General features: G+C 40.3%; 1 protein-coding gene across 8 annotated transcripts in view; it reads left to right on the top strand.

Moving 5' to 3' along the window:
• Positions 1-8,922: 8,922 nt before the first annotated feature.
• LOC112668731 (myelin associated oligodendrocyte basic protein) overlaps positions 8,923-12,158 on the top strand; it is a 54,125-nt gene continuing 50,889 nt past the window's right edge. For 6 of the 8 annotated variants that reach the window (XR_003141836.3, XM_035704864.2, XM_025461227.3 and 3 more), the window contains exon 1: positions 8,923-9,080. The gene's annotated coding sequence lies outside the window, so the exon portion shown is untranslated. Of the gene's footprint in view, positions 9,081-9,179; positions 9,265-12,158 lie in introns of all 8 variants that reach the window. The other 2 variants (XM_025461224.3, XM_025461225.3) reach the window with 2 other exon arrangements.

A 12,158-nucleotide genomic window follows, 5' to 3' on the forward strand; every position in this document is an offset into this window, starting at 1 on the left:
ACAGGCAGGAGGTAGAAGAAGGGGCAGGGGGAAAGAAAGGGTCCCTCTCAGCCAAGCGAGCCCCCGGAAAGAGCCCCCCCCCCACAAAGGCCCTCAAGGCTTCTACCCACATCATTGGCCAACACAGGCAGGAAGGCTGGGATGTGCAGGTTCTTTTAAAAGCTAAGCACATGGGAGGTGCCTGGGTGGCTCAGTCAGTTGAGTGTCTTCCTTTGGCTCAGGTCAAGATCCCGGAGTCCTGGAATTGAGTCCTTCATTGGGCTCCCTGCTCAGCAGGGAGTCTGCTTTTCCCTCTCCCTCTGCCTGTCACTCCCCCTGCTTGTGCTCTCTCTCTCTCTCTCTGTATGAAATAAATAAATAAATAAAATCTTAAGCATATGGTGACTCCAGTCCAAGAGAGGTGATGTGACTGGGGAGGAAAGGTGGAAGAGGTATTGGGTAGGCAGTCCGTGGTTCCCGATTCACTGCTCTCCCCAGAGAGCCCAGGATATTCAGATAACACGTTCTCTTGAATTCCGACTGCTGTCACACCCAGGGCAGAGAGTGTCTGGATCAAGGGTTTAGAACAATTCATGTTCCCAGTTTTTCATATTTTTCTCTCAGGAAACTTAAGGGTCTGCAGACTTGGCTTCAAGGGTTTCACAGACAATAAATTATTTTCTACTGAAAGTGAAAATTTAATGTTCTTGTGGAACACTTCTGTCATTTTTATGTTTCATACCTGAGATTCTCGATTCAAGGGGCTCTTAGTGTTTCTGTGATTTTTTCATAGCACCCATAGGCTAAAAGAAATACCGAGGGACTCCTTTTACAAAGCAGTTAGGCCCAAATAATTTATGTTCTAACAACTTAGTGGTGACTAGAAAACCATACGTAAACTGAAAGGAACAATATTTTTCTACTTAGATGGCCACCATCACTTAACAATGGGACATGTATACCTCTTGGGCACTGCACTACTTCCCAAATTTTGGAATCTGATTTTGACACCACCATTTTCATGATTTTTCTGAAATACTTGCTTTTTAGCAAGCAAACATCTAAAAAGCCACCCTTATAAAGGTAGTGATGTCATCTAAAGGAACGTTTTACAATCTGCTGTTGAAATAGTGAAGTATCTCAAGCTACCAGTCCATGGAGTGGGTATAGGACAAAGGCCTGGTATCTTATTGTGTTCTTAAAATTTTACATATGCCATGGCATCCTTATGAGCTTGCAGTGGCACACCAGGGCTTCTTGCAGAGCTGGAAACCGTGACTTTTACACACAGGATGCTACCTGAGATCCACTGGTATGGCCCATAGCAGCGTGCTAGCTTGGATGGAGGACACATGGAATGGAGAACCACGGAGGAGGGGTTGACATGATGAAGCTGTGAATGCATCCACATGGATAGCAAACTTTTTTCTTTCCAAAAAGATTTCTGAAACTTCTAACAACAGCCCTGAGGCTGCATAGTCACCGCATTTGCCACTGTCACTCTGAAGGTCTGACTACAGGACAGAGGACAATGCCACACAGTGACATGCTTCAGCAGATAGAAGCAGGGGACTTACATACACACCATTATTCATTATTTCACTTGGAAGGAATGAAGGACTCTCTCCCTGTAAGTAGCAGCTGCTTCTGACAAATGTTTAATATGCAGGCTTGACCAAGGGCAGAATTTCATTCTGGGATCTCTTTTTGTTTTTTTTTTTTTCTTAATTTATTTTTTTTAAGTTTTTTAATTTATTTCTGATAGTCACAGAGAGAGAGAGGCAGAGACATAAGCAGAGGGAGAAGCAGGCTCCATGCACCGGGAACCCGACGTGGGATTCGATCCCGGTCTCCAGGATCGCGCCCTGGGCCAAAGGCAGGCGCCAAACCGCTGCGCCACCCAGGGATCCCTGGGATCTCTTTTTGTAAAGTGGAACATCGCTCTTCTCTTTACTTCAAATATCACATGAAGTTTTCTTTATTGGTAAATGAGTTCAAGGTGTGGTTTATCATGCTTGTAGCTCTTCCTCTCTTCAAACAATGGGGAGGTTATGGGCTCAAGAGATAAGTATGCAGTAACTGTGAGGAACAACCTAAACTTTCCCCTCACAAAGCCCTTTATAAAGTGATGATGGTCCAAGTAACTGCCTTCCAGAAGTCAGGGTTGACCTGGCCAAGTTTGCTTTGAGTGACAGTTCACTGGAAACTGGCCTACTGGGCATTGAACTCAGAATTATCTTATTTTATTTTATTATTATTTTTAAAGATTTTATTTGAAAGAAAGGGACTGAGAATGAGCAGGAGGAGGGGCAGAGGGAGAAGCAAACTCCCTGCTGAGCAGGGAGCCCTATGTGGGGTTCAATCCCAGGAACCCAGGATCATGACCTGAGCCGAAGGTAGCCGCTTCACCTACTGAACCACCCAAACGTCCCATATTTTATTATTATTTTTAAAGATTTTATTTTTAAGCAATCTCTATACCCAACCTGGGGCTTGAACTCACAACCCTGATATCAAGAGTCGCATACTCTACCCACTGAGCCAGCTAGTGCCCCTGAACTTGGAACAATTTTCATTAAAAAAAAATTCTTTTTTTATTCTCACAGCAGTTGTACTGTACTGTACTCTTCCCCCTCTCTGAGAAATGTGCCCAAGGCAGTCCCTGAGGCAGGGCTGGTGAGGAGAGAGAAGCTGAGAGAGAGAGAGACAGCAGGTGACTAGTGGCACTGAGAATGCCCAGGGGGGAACGGTTTTCTTCCCAGAGCCCTGTGAGAGTGGCTGGCTCTGTGTTACCAGGGAGCATGGAAGGTACAGATCCTCCTCTAATGAGGCTGCCCTCGCCCAGAAGCCAAACTTGGGAGTCAGGGGGAGAGGAAGACCGTCACTGGGAACTTCAGATAAGAACTGCAGTAAAGATTGTGTTAAAGAGAGTCTGTTCTCAGTCACATGTGTGCTGTCTACACTTAACAGTGGACTTTAGATTTACAGGATCAGAAACCAGATTTTTAGTTTGTAGGAGCAATAAGTCAGGGAAGCCAGCTTCTATTAGAGAGGTTTTACTGCGCTCCAGGCAATGAGATGGGTGGTTTTTTGTTTTGTTTTGTTTTTAGTAGATTACATGGAATCTGTGATTTTCTCAAAGCATTTTCTAAACAAACCAGTGGATAACAAAATGGCTGCTTGGCGAGCTGGGAATTAAAACAAAAATAATTCTTTTTTTTTTTTTTTTTAAGATTATTTCCATTAACGTTGGGTCCCACTTCCCTGTGTGTATTTCTTGTCTCTGGACAACTGACTTCAGTAACTAGACCCTATGATCCCTCACTGCTACATGCTGACATAAGAGACACTCTCCTTAACCAACTTCAGTCAGGTTCCTCTGGACCCTCTTCCTAATCAGGCCTCAACCTGGGAACTTCTGAGTCCATCTTTACACCTATCAATTTTTAAAAATTTTAAAAGACTTATTTATTTGAGAGAGAGAGAGAGAGAGCCAGGGGAGCAGCAGGAGGAGAAGCAAACTTCTGGCTGAGCAGGGAGCCAGATGCGGGACTCAATCCCAGCACCTCAGGATCATGACCTGAGCCAAAGGCAAGATGCTTGACCACTGAGCCACCCAGGTACCCCCTACTCCATATTTCTTAATTAAAATAACTTTTTATTTTTATTTATTTTTAGTAATCTCTACATTCAATGTGAGGCTCGAACTCACAACTCCAAGAGTAAGAGTCACATGCTCCTCCAACTAAGCCAGCCAGACACCCCTGCACTGACCAATTATTTTTTAAAGACTTTATTTATTTAATCATGAGAGACACACAGAGAGAGGCAGAGAAATAAACAAAGTGAGAAGCAGGCTCCTTGTGGGTAGCTTGATGTGGGCCTCAATCCCAGGACCCTGGGATCATGACCTGAGCCATTATCCCAGATGCACAACCACTGAGCCACCCAGGTGCCCCTTGGTTAAGTTGCTTTAACCAGAAGTATCCTGTCACCCAAAATTACCTCTTGGTAATTTCCTATCCATTGGCTCCTCTGACCTCCTTGTTGGCTATAAATCTCCACTGGCTATGTTGTATTTGGAGTCGAGCCCAGTTTTATACTGAGGTCTCTTTCCCCCTATTGCAATATTTCCTGAATAAAATCTGTTTTTAACACTGTTGTTTGGCTCTGGTTTTCTTTAACACATGATACTGACACATTCTTATTCTGAGTCTTTCTTTTCACTAGGATCCTTGCATCTGGCTACCCTGTGTCCACCTTTTCCTTCTCTAGTGGTAATATTACAAGGGGTAAATCCGCGCATGGGGTGCAGGCAGCTGGCCAGCAAAGGCATGTCTTCTACAGAGTGAGTTTTAACACAGCAAGTTGGACAAAACCAGACCCTTAATTAGGGAACACAGTGTACATTCTTACACAGGTCCCCACTGGCCAGAACACAATTGTGACTGGGCCCTAACGTAGTGCAGAGGGAGAGAGAGAGATTGGGTGTAGAGGTTGGGAACACATAGAGGCTTTGTCTGAGCGGCTGGCAGCTCAGTTGGTATCATAATCCTCTGTTCACCATTGAAAGCTGGGCACTGTGTAGTTAAAAATCTATAAGATCAAGGTCAAAGTCTTGGAAGAGACAGATTTTCTCTGAAAGTGAAGATTGAAGGGCAAGTGAGAAACCATTTAGGTTTGTTTCTCTGAGGTTTGATCAACGATTCATTAGTAAATACCATCTTACAATAATTAAATGGTCTTACAGCTATTTATAAAACTTACCCTCTGCCCCTCCGTATTTCTACTGGAAAAACAGTATTATTGTCATGAATCTGAAAACCTCTAGCTTGCCTTTTATCCTATTAGTCAAAAAACAACGTTTACAACACATATTTTGATACATAATTTGTTGGGAAGCAACAATTGTCTCACTGTGTATATGACTTTATGTACATTTCAGTTTTTAGGTGAAATATGGGGATGTCATTATTTTCTATAGATAATTTACTCATTTTATACTAATTTTCAGTAATCCCCCTAACAAAATATTTGCCATACTCTGTAATCCATTGTATGCTTATGCTTGACTATGTGCTAGTATAAAATAGTATTATGTCTGACTGTTAATGAGTCTAGGTTTATTTTTAGAGTGATGAAAACATTACAGAATTAAGTAGTGGTGATGCCCCCATAACCCCAGGGTCCTGGGATCTGGCCCTGAGTCAAGCTTCTTGCTCAGCAGGGAATCTGCTTCTCCTCCTCCCTCCTCCCTCTCTCTCTCTCTCTCTCTCTCAAATAAATCTTAAAAAAAGAAAAGTGACAGGTTAGGGGCACCTGGCTGGCTTAGTTGGTAAAGCATGCAACTCTTAATCTTGGGGTTGGGGGTTTGAGCCTCATGTTGGGTGTAGACATTGCTTACAAATAAAATCTTTAAAAAAATCTATTAAAGAAAAATGGCAGGGTAACTACACATGCTTATTTTATCTAGTCTCCCTTCCAAAAAATTGTTAAATTATAGCAGTAAAATGTGTATTTTAGAAAAGTAAAGAATTAAAAAATATTTTATTTAAGAGGTGTAGTTGAGAATTTTTTAAAGGCTTTAGCCCTTCAAGAGAAGGAGACACCCCCCCAAAAAAATGAGAGATTATAGCCCAATTTTTGGACATAGAAAGTGGGAAGAGAATGATAAGTGACTTGGCAGAGTGGAAACAATTCCACTAAGTGCTTTCAGAGGCCATGCCCCAAAAAGCAGGCCAAATGTATATGCTACCAGCCATGGTAGAAAGCAGGGCAAAGGCTTGGTGAAGCCTACATTCAGAATGGATTTCAAGTTTCACTGCATCAACTTGGTCTGGTCACTGGAAATTTATTATGGAGAAATTTCAAGACTCAGAATCTGTGGAGAGCAGAGGAGAGATGGGCATGGCTTGGAAAGGGGACACATCCATACAGTCATGCGGTCTCTTGCTTCCCTTGACCACAGAATCAGTAGCAAGATATTCAAACTCCCCTACCTTCTCTATTCCTTCTAAGCTTAAAAGCAGACTACTCTTCTCTGAAGGAGCTGAAAGACCCTAGGGGAAAATCTTCCAGCTACTTGGATTTTGTGGGGTTTATTTGTATTAAGATTTTATTTATTTATTCATTAAAGACATAGAGAGAGAGAGAGAGAGAGAGAGAGGCAGAGACATAGGGAGAAGCAGGCTCCATGCAGGGAGTCCAATGCAGGATTTGATCTTGGGACTTCAGGATCACACCCTGGGCCAAAGGCAGCCACTAAACTGTTGAGCCACCCAGGCATCCCACTACTTGGATTTTGAAGTCTGCTCACATAAAGTCCTATGTGGCTGCCCATTCCACCACTCATCAAGCCCAATGCTTGTACTTGGAGCATCCAGTCACCTCTTGAATGCCTAACAGACACAAAGGGACAGTGAAAGATGACCAGACAAAGGAAAAAGCTTTCAACAAGAAAGGGAGAGATGAAAACAAAAGAAGGTTGAAGGAAACTGGGGTAAACTTACTAATTCAATTCAAGGAACAAAGCTAACAAAGAAGCAAACAAACAACAAGAAGTAAGCAAAGAACCCTAACATAGTATAATTAGTATTTTCTTAGAGTTTAGAGAAAAGACCATGTGCTTTGAAAAAGGGAAAGTCAGCAAACAATAATGAGGTGTTAGAATTTAAAAATCTAATTCCAAAAGAAAATATAAAGTTCAATAGGATGCATATAATTAATAAAATAAGAAAACTTCATCAAAGGTAGAACCAAAAGTTAAAGAACTGGAAGCTTCCTAGAGAGAAAAATGAGGAACAATTGGAGGATCAATTTAGTTTTCTGTCATTACTTTTCAATAGCCAACTAATAAAAGTTTTCAGGCAGAAGCAAGAAAATGAAAGGGAATAAATTAATAAAAATAACAGAAGGGGCACCTGGGTGGCTCAGCAGTTGAACATCTGCCTTTGGCTCAAGATGTAATCCCAGAGTCCTGGGATCGAGTCCTACATCAGGCTGCCTGCATTGGAGCCTGCTTCTCCCTCTGCCTATGTCTCTGCCTCTTCTGTGTGTCTCTCATAAATAAATAAATAAATAAATAAATAAATAAATAAATAAATCTTAAAAAAAAAACAAAGCCAAAAAACAACAGAAAAATTACAAAATACAGTGTTGTAAATTTCTAAGGGACAATGATCTACCAAGTAGGGATGAAAAAGACTCATATCAAAGGAATGGGGGACTTTTAGCACATTTGGAGTTGAAATAAGATCATGAACATTTCCAGAGATTTTTTAAAAATTACAAAAGAATGGGAATCTGAAAGGTCTAGAGCTTTTCAACAACAGCAGTGGAAGAAACAAAAAACAGAAAAATAATATACCCAGAGTTCTGTGGAACTCTAATTTTCAACTCAGAATTCTATACCCAGACAAACAGGCAACCAAGTGGTAAGAATAGAAATAAGCAGTTTTCAGCATTCAACCACCCAAAAATACGTAACCACTCATATACATATATATGACATGGAATCCAGGGCACAGGTGATCCACTACAGCAAAGCAAAGAAAGGAAGGCCCTGTCCTGCACTGGCTTTGAGAGCATCCAGTTTAAAAACAGAACAAGAGAATAGGGAATTTCAGAAGACAATAGATGGAAATGATCATTTGATGTATTGGAATGCTTGAGAAAATTATTGATGGATATTTGAGAGATCTGCTGGAATGTTTGGGGAAAAATGAGTAACAAATAAAAAACTAAGCAAATTAAAATAAATAAATGAAAGCAAAAACAGGACAACTATTAACTCCAGGAAAAATAAAGTTGTAAAGAGAGAAATAATCACAGTTGATCACAAGTTTCTGCAGGAAATAGTATTTGCATATTTATAAGACTATAGATACTGACCTAGCTACATTCAGTGGGTGAAGGAGAGAGCAAAGAATAGAGGGCAAAAAACCCACACCCTCTTCAAAAAGCCAAAAGCCTACAATAAATAAATACATAAATGGCTGTTAGTGGAATTATTTAGCAATGTGGAAATAAATATAGAAAAAAATAGCTTAAAAAAGTTAAAAGTTAAGTGCGGTTGCCTTTGGAGTGGGATTATGGAGTGGGATGAGATAGCAAAAAGGGCTATTGTTTTTCAACATAAGCCTTTTAAAAATTGGGGTATAGTTGACACACAACATAAGTTTTTTAATACCATTATAAATAATCTCATGCATGTATTATTTTGATAAATACAAAAACTATTTAAAATAGTACATATAGGGATTATGGTGTATTGGTTTGCTGGGGCAGCTGTAACATAGTACCACCAACTGGGTGGCTTAAGTAACAGAAATGTATTTTCTTACAGTTCTCAAGGCTAGAAATCTGAGATCAAGGTGTTGGCAGGGTTGGTTTCTTCTGAGGCCTCTGAGAGAAGGTCTATTCCAAATCCTTCTCTGTGACTTGTAGACGACTGTCTTTTCCTCATGTCTTCTCATTGTCTCTCCTCCATGCATGTCTCTGTGTCCACATGTGCAGACACTGGGTGAAGGGTGTGTGGGTTGGTAGGGTGAGCTGGCATGTTGGTTTGGTTGGACCTGGCACATCGTTTGATGTGTGGAGTTGGTGAGGGGTGAGCTTTGGTGAGGGGTTTAACATGGAGTGTTGATTATGTTCCAACATAGAGGACCAAAATATGTGACTGTGTGTAGAGATATAGTGTGGATGTGGGGTATGTGTGTATCTCTCTGTGTGTATATATGGTATGGCTGTAGCTTAGTTTAGCTTTTGTTTAGATTTTCCTTTGCCCTTTGTTTTAGTCTTTGTTTTTGTCTTTGTTTGGCCTTTGTTTTGTCTTTGTTTCACTCTTTGTTTAAACTTTCTTTGGCTTTTGTTTGGTCTTTCTTTAGCCTTTTGTTTAAAGTTTGTGTGGCCTTTTTGTAGTCTTTGTGTAGCTTTTGTTTTTAAGTGGATCTTGGCTGAGAAGCCTTCAAAAATACCTTGTGTAATGAAAAACCCGGATATATAATCTCTCCCTATATATTCTGTGTGCATTGAAGTAGGCTCATCACCCCCAGGGACCTGGTGCAGACCTGGAGCCTGTTTCACACGACTGCTACTTGAAGGTAAGGGAATTCCATAGGTTTTCATTTTACTTCAGATTGTACTTCGGTTCAAGTGGTAACTGCACATTTTTGTATGGGCCATTTCATTATATTCCACAGGGAACTTGCTATTATAGCGGTCAAGACTGCGAGAACATAAAATGATGGAGAAAACAAGAGCAGAAGACACCAAGGTTATTCTAATGTGAGCAGAAGGCCCCTTCTGGAATGTTCCAGCTACAGTTTGGGAATTGTCTGAGCCTGGGGAGAGATTCCAAACCCTAACTCAGATTCTTTCAGGTTTAAAGCTTCAGGGACGCCTGGGTGGTTCAGTGGTTGAGCGCCTGCCTTTGGCTCAGATCAGGGTCTTGGGATCAAGTCCCTCATCGGGTTTTCCACAAGGAGCCTGCTTCTCCCTCTGCCTATGTCTCTGCCTCTCTCTGTGTGTCTCTCATGAATAAATTAGTAAAAAATCTTTTAAAAAAAATAAAGCCTCATGTGTCTGGAGCTAGATTTGTGGAGCTATTGGCTTCTTCTTTTTCTATTTCTTCTTTCATTATTTGTCATGATTTGAAAATGAGTTTTTCCTTCTTATCTAGAAGCAACATCTTCCCTCACTTAGCTAGGTTTATGTGTGGTGGATATTAATGGAATAAGAAAGTCTAAGTCTTGTTAGAATTTTGCTCCCTGTAGATTAGAAACCTTAAATGGAAAGATGTTAATGCTCTGTCTTGTGCAGAATCTCTTAGAAACCAGAGTTTTGGGAACCCTGGGTGGCGCAGCGGTTTAGCGCCTGCCTTTGGCCCAGGGCATGATCCTGGACACCCGGGATCGAATCCCACGTTGGACTCCCGGTGCATGGAGCCTGCTTCTCCCTCTGCCTATGTCTCTGCCTCTCTCTCTCTCTGTGTGACTATCATAAATAAATAAGAATTTAAAAAATTAAAAAAAAAAAAAGAAAGAAACCAGAGTTTTCCAATGTTGTGGTGGGTAGAACAAAGAAAGAAAAGATTTTGTGTCAAGGCAATAAAGCAATGAACTTGGCTAAAATACTAGGAGAAAAATAGGGAAAATAATTTTTGCTGCTTTGTGGATGAAACAGAAAGGAAAAAACAGATTGGTGTTCGATGCATAGCTTTCTGTTTTATGTTTATTTAGATTAACAAGAGAATGCCTTAGTGAGTGGATTTTAAAAATTGTTTCAGGGGCACCTGGCTGGCTCAGTGAGTAGAACATGCAACTCTTGATCTCACGGTTGTGAATTTGAGCCCCACGTTGGGTATGGAGCCTATGTAAAAAAAAAAAAAAATTGTTTTAGATTAGCAGAAATATCACAAACTCTAGGAACATTCCAGATATACCCAGATCACCCAAATGTTGACATTGTTACACATTTGCTTTATCATTCTCTCTCCTCTTTCTCTCTATACACATATACATATTATTTTTTCTGAGCCATTTGAGATTTTCAGATATGATCAAAATCAGAGAGCCAACATTAGAAAACAGACATCTAGGTTTTGTCAACTATTCCAGGTATCAGCCCCAGATCATGCATCACTTTGGTCACCACATGTCTTATTGTCCTTTATTCTGGAAGACACCCGAGACAGCCATTCTCTTTCATGGTCTTTACAAGTTTGAAGAGTATAGGTCAGTTATTTTGTTAAATGTTGCTCAGTTTGGGCTTGATCTGATGTCTCCTCATGATTAGATTCAGATTATGCAGTTTTGGAAGGAATATGCTTGTATTTCAGGCCATACATCTCCAAATTTATACTGGAATCTGATTGTACAGACTTTTTAACTTGAAGTCTGGTTTCTGTAATGGGTAACTAGAATTTTAAATGAATACCTAAAATCTTACAAGAAAACATAAAAAATCTAAAATCCAGAGCTTTTACAGATAATTCCCAAGTATTCACTAAAAGTGTATAAACGGTGGTCTTTTGTTAAAAATGACAACTGCAACAATATGTACATGAAGTTGATAGGAATAAAGTGAAGTATTTAATATTGACTCTTTGCATGTGTTAGATTCATGTCTACTGCTTTATTTATTATTTAAAAAATATTTTATTTATTTATTCATGAGAGACACACAGAGAGAGGCAGACACATAAGCAAGCTCCTGGCAGGGATCTCAAAGCAGGACTCAATCCCTGGACCCAGAATCACACCCTGAGCCAAAGGCAGACACTCAACTGCTGAGCCACCCAAGCATCCCATGTCAACTGGTATATGAGTGTTCATTTCATGAATGTGATCATTCTTTTCTAAGCAAAATCATCTGCTGAAAACAGGTATAGTTCACAAAAGAGTGGTCCTGGATAGCCACTCCAGGCTTGCTGGCAACCTTTAGCAGGTTGGCAAGGTGTCGAGAAGAGAACAAACTTTTGTTTGTAAGTGGGAAAGCTTCTGTTTGGAGGTAGCTGGCAGTTTTATCGTTCTGAAGGTAGACACCAACTTCCTAGCAGATTTCCTTTGTTTTAGGAAAGTTATTAAAATAGAATCTTAAAAAAATTAAATAGACTCTTAAGATTTCCAAATATAAAACATCTATTTTTTTTCCCTAGAGGAAATAATGAAGTCATCATAAATATAAATGTAGGGCAGTTGGTTAACTTGTTAAATGGTCTTTTTAGTCAAATAAATGTATTATGGTTTTGATGGGACTGTTCCCTGGATGAAGTAGATAAATATTTTCTTTCCTAATATGGAATTAGATAAGAAATTTGGAGTTCTGCTCATGCTACTATTTAATGTTGAGAAACTCAGCTTTTGGGAAAATGTAGCATTAGCTATTTTGATTGCCTTATCTGGTCCATAGGAATCACCCTGGAGTTTGAGGAAGTGACTTTTACTTAAGGATTATACGTTCCCATGATGAACCATTGGATCAGAAAATGAAGGTATCCTTTGGTCACTCACCCTAAAGAATTGGAAGCTAGGACCAGGAAGGTTTGGAAGGCCAAAAGAACATGTGGATGGGAATTGAGTTGTTTTCCACAACCTGGAAGTCTGCTAGGCTGGAATTAGGGTCCCTTGTGGAGTCTCCAAAGGTGACCTCTTATTGGCTTGGCAGGCCTCTCTGGTTTC

The sequence above is a fragment of the Canis lupus genome, chromosome 23 (genome assembly GCF_003254725.2).
Source record: "Canis lupus dingo isolate Sandy chromosome 23, ASM325472v2, whole genome shotgun sequence".
Classification (NCBI taxonomy): Eukaryota; Metazoa; Chordata; class Mammalia; order Carnivora; family Canidae; genus Canis; species Canis lupus.